This window comes from Aplidium turbinatum, chromosome 6 (assembly GCF_918807975.1).
Source record: "Aplidium turbinatum chromosome 6, kaAplTurb1.1, whole genome shotgun sequence".
Taxonomy (NCBI): Eukaryota; Metazoa; Chordata; class Ascidiacea; order Aplousobranchia; family Polyclinidae; genus Aplidium; species Aplidium turbinatum.
Genome location: NC_137477.1, coordinates 17,946,582 through 17,951,760, shown reverse-complemented (window position 1 = coordinate 17,951,760; position 5,179 = coordinate 17,946,582). Strand labels below are relative to the sequence as shown.

General features: G+C 38.7%; 1 pseudogene; it reads right to left on the bottom strand.

The window, feature by feature from the left end:
* Positions 1–2,539: 2,539 nt before the first annotated feature.
* LOC145771691 (uncharacterized) lies at positions 2,540–3,838 on the bottom strand (annotated as a pseudogene).
* Positions 3,839–5,179: the final 1,341 nt, after the last annotated feature.

Sequence of the window (5,179 nt, the reverse complement as noted above, 5' to 3'; positions counted from 1 at the left end):
AAATGTGTTATAATACCTAACAAACCCGTCAACCACTGATCATGATCGACAATGCTTGGAAATCCTAGACAATGCCTGAAAGTAGCTACTCTACAATGCCTGACAACCCCTGCAAATGCTCGACAATGCCTGAAAATGTTCGACAATGCCTGAAAATGTTCGACAATGCCTGAAAATGTTCTATAATGCCTAACAAACCCGTCAACCACTGATAATGATCGACAATGCCTGGAAATCCTAGACAATGCCTGGAAATCCTAGACAATGCCTGGAAATTCACAACAATGCCTGAAAGTAGCTACTCTACAATGCCTGACAACCCCTGAAAATGCTCGACAGTGCCTGAAAATGTTCGACAATGCCTGAAAATGTTCTATAATGCCTAACAAACCCGTCAACCACTGATAATGATCGACAATGCCTGGAAATCCTATAGACGATGCTTGGAAATTCCAAACAATGCCTGAAAGTAGCTACTCTACAATGCCTGACAACCCCTGCAAATGCTCGACAACCCCTGCAAATGCCTACAATGCCTGACAATGGGTATTTAGAGGTACCCATATGTTATAGATAATGTTAAAGACTATGCAACCTGAAAATTTCATAATTCTACATCAATTAGGGGGCAAATGAGAGCATCCCGAATTTTTGTGGTTCATATTGCCCCAGTCTCCCCTAGTAACTTAGTGATATATTCTTATCTGGCAAATATTAAATTATGCAAAATGGTATAGTAGCTTACGGTACCGGTATTCATGGAAGAGTAAAGATAGTAATCATCATCCTTATCCGGTCAGGTGTAATATATGATAAGATATACGTATGGTAAGATATGTTAATGTATAATAGGCTATAGTAATATATGATATGTAGAAAATTGAATGAGGCTGTTCACCAGGCATTAAATTAAATGATATGAGATGTTCTACTGGTGCAAATTAAGCTAAACTATCTAAACTTTTTTTCTAACTTATTTCAAACTTTGCGCGCGATAAGTTTTTGTCCAGAAGTTGAATTTTCATTTTGCATGTTTAGTTGTTTTCAGCAATATGTCCTGTGTTTTGCCATGCTAGACAGGTAGTCACTACCTGGTCTAGCCCCCTGAAGAAGTCAGTCGTGTCTGATTGACGAAACGTCGGAATAAAAGCAGATTGTCACTGTATACATCTTGTGATAGTTTAGCTTAATTTGCACCAGTAGAACATCTCATATCATTTAATATGATATGTAGGTTAAATTTACAAAAGTTGCATTTGGAAAGGCATCCTATACCAGGATATGGTGCAACAATCAATAATACAGTCAGAATTAATTAAAGAGTTACAGCATAGGTTGTGAGAGGTTAATTTTCAGAACGCAAGTGCTTTTTCAGGTTACAGCAAAATATTGAAAAGGTTTCAATTTCAGTGATGGTTTTCGGGAGATGGTTCCACACTTTAACTCCACTAAACTGAATGGATTGTTGAGTCAAGCTTTTGGAGAAGTAGGGGAGGAAAAAGTGATTGTTGCTTCTGGTTGATATTGAGTGCAAATTGTTATTAAGTTGAAATAGAGAATTAAAGCATTGGGGTAAGTGATTGTGTTTGAGTTTGAACATAAATTTTGCAGTTTCTATAGTGTATAGTTCGTCAATGGGGTTGTGCGACAGGATACCACGAAACCACTAGCGGCGGTGCAACTGGGTCCTTCTAGACGAGAACTAGCCTTGCGCAGCATATAGACGATGCGTTGTACAGCGCTTGGTTATGCGTGGGCGAAAGAATAACTTAAAATATGATTCGGATATGCATTGTAGTTATCAAAACATGTTTGTTTTTAGAAGGTTGGAACGCAGAGTGATACAAAAATAAGAAAAACATCTCATAAAGTTACAGAATTCTCATAAAGTTGCAAAAGTGCTTGTAATTAACTACAGTAGAAGGTTGACACAGCTTACAGGTTAAAGTTGTGGAGTCAGTTTCCGCACAACACATGTTTTGAATACCATAGTGTACACATGTTGACCCATAAACTGGCGATGTTGTAGCTACCATGACGTAACTGTAGCCTTGCATCTACCCAGTCACCATAGTAAGACAGGAAACTACGATCAATTTGTTGTCGCAATAAATTTCGTTTGTTACTTAAGTTTGCACTAACACTTGTTTCATATTTGTTGTTGCTTTTTTTATTTCCGTTATCGAGTACGACATGCTAGTTATACAATAAATAACAAAAATTAATTTAAGTCCACAATTTGGCTACATTTAAGTCATAAGCAAAAGATAATTTTCACTTTAACTCAAGCAGCGTAACACGAGAACGGAAAAGGGAAGATATGCGGCAAAACGAGCTAGCGTTATAACATGCATTATAAAACAGCTTACAGTCAGAAAAAATAATTATAAAAACACATGGCCGCATCACCACCAATGGTGCAAGGCCAGCTACGTTATGTGAGGAGGAACGCTGCTGCGGTAGTATAAAAAAAGAGAAAGCCGGTAGGCAAAGAAAACCTCCTGAAGAGATTTTGCTAAGAAAGAAAGTAATCACAAAATCAACTAACAATAGGTTTACGAAAGTTACACAGCATGAAACATACAAACACGATACGTGATGCCATTGGGACATAGGCTACTGGTAAGGCAGTGGGTTAGTCAAAATTTTATATGTCTTGCTCAGTCCAATAACACGCTCGACATGTATGCGTGATGATGCAATGCGTCTATCCGAGACAACCACATCTGCATCAAGTTGGTGCTTCCCTTTCAGCATGGTAGGCGTGTTGACTGCAACATCATAAGGTGCAAAAAGATCCTGCACAAGAATACCTCTGTCAGCCATGATGCTATCCCCTTGTGAAAAGTGTTCATTAGCTTGCTTGTAGAGAGCACTTTGCTCGATAAGTTGGCGATCACTTGAACATCCACCTGTTGATGGGCCTACGTACGATACCAGCCCATTTGGAGTGATGCCAATCATAATTTTTAGTGTGTTCTTATTCTTGTTAGTGGAGAACGTCATGCTTTGAGCATCAACTTTTCTTGGCTTATTGATTGGTATTTCAGTTGCATCTAAAATGACACGTGTTGTGGGGAATGAATTTTGAAATTGTGTGGGCATGTGTTCATCCACAACAGCTCGAGATGGCCAAATATTAAGTTCCTTCAGCTGAAAATACATAAAGTTGATCCATACCCGGAAAATTAATGAAACCGTGCTTTCACTAATGTAAAAGAGAAAACTCAGCTTTTTAGTTTCCTTTGATTGTCTTAGCTTCATTAGAGTAAGAAAGAGCTGGTTTGGTGGGTCAAGTTTGCTGCTGGTATAGTTCAAGTCATATGCAGCTGGCTCCAAGCAACGCAAGAATAACATAAAGTTATCATAATCATCGAAACCAGTGTAGTAGTTTATGACTTGCTTATTTTAATTGTAATGTTCAATTCCCATTCCAGTTGAAGCGCTTCCTCCGCTATTGTCGTTGCTATCCAGGCTGCACTGAATTGCAACTGAAGTCGCTTTCCTTCTCTTGCAATGTGGTTCCGTTGTATATTCAGCATGATCAACGACCTCTTCTTCATGCTGCCAATCTTCAATGTTACAAAGCTTTTCTAATCTTCGTTTCAAACGCGCTCTTCTTCCTGAGGTAGCAAGTGTTGCTTTGAAAGTGAACACTGATGGCACACTGTTTGCTTTCAAGCAATGTGTTGTCATGCAATGTGTTCGAAAACGCCTGTTTACTTATTTGCTTTTATAGCCACAGCAACGTTAAATCAAGCCTAAAATGTATCAAGCTTTGTAATATGCACCTTCTTACCCTCACATCAACACAAAGCTGCACTCCCATCCCACCCATATCAGCTGTACGCGCGTTACGCAAAGCGTGCTAAAGCTTGAAGCAATCACTGCGAGCGTGTTGCTAGGACCCAGTTGTAGCGCCACCGAGTGGATCGCACAACCCCATTGTGAAGAAATTATGTGATTCAGAGTGATTTGATTCATGTTTTGCAATCATTTTTATAAATTTGTTGCAAATCTTTTGAAGCTTTTTTAAAACGGTTACATGACCATGCTTCCATACACTTATGCAATACCGGAGATTGCTTTCAATTGAGGAATGGTAAAGGCAAATCAAATTGTTGGTGTTTAGGTAGGACCAGTGATGTACGCGCATACAAAAAATATTGACGCCGTCAGCGCAAACGCAAACGTTCGAAAAACTATACGCCGCATGCGTCAACGCAACTTGTAAAAAAAGTTGGCGGCGTCAGCGTTAGCGCATACTCTAGCGCAAACTCATTTTGTTTGCTAGGTGCCAAACATTCACACGGTATAAACCACTCGAAACAACACACTTTTCAAGCCACTTCGCGATTTCTCGTTACAAGAAATTATCTTTTTGGCCGGAAGGCACATCTGGCATTGAAAATATAAGTTTTTGCCTTTCGAAGAAGAGAGCTTAAAATACTTTTCCATGTAGGGCCATGGATTTGTATTATCATGCTCCATTTCACTTGGAGATTAGTATTACCGTAATTTATTCCCTGAATACAATAGTGGAGTGTAAGAAACTGTACCATATGCCTATCAAGAAAATTCTAGTATTATACTAACTGTCGCTCCTAGTAATATACTAACTGTCGCTCCCTAAAATCCATTATAAAAACACTATTTTTAAAATGATTCCGTTTGAATAAGACTAATGTTGCTTTTAATGCCATAATTCTCTCAGTAAGCTCTATGCTTTTTTTTGATAAGATTTTTAAAAAGTGGGTTAATGGTAGGGATGCACAATACAGAATATCGAATCTTAGAGATTCGAATCTCAATGTATTCGAATCGCATTTGCAGTTTTTTTTCGGATATCAGGATTCGAAAATAAATCTGTTAAATGAACAGTGTGCAATGTTAAACAAACATAAAGTTGATATTTTCCGTCTTGCGCGCCGACTTTTTTCTTCATGGAGTGTTTGTTTCAAGCGCCTTTTTTCTTCCTTCATAGGGTTCACACAGTTATCGGAATTGCAGACATGCATTGCGTTCCCGTACGAGTGAATATTTTGTGTGTGCGGCCACACGTGTGCTGTACAGTGCATTCGCGCGCGCATTGATTCACTCACCACGCGCTTGAGATTCAAGAAAAAGAAAAAAGAAAATGTTCACTGTAAACTATTTTGCTAATAGTGATAGTGAACAT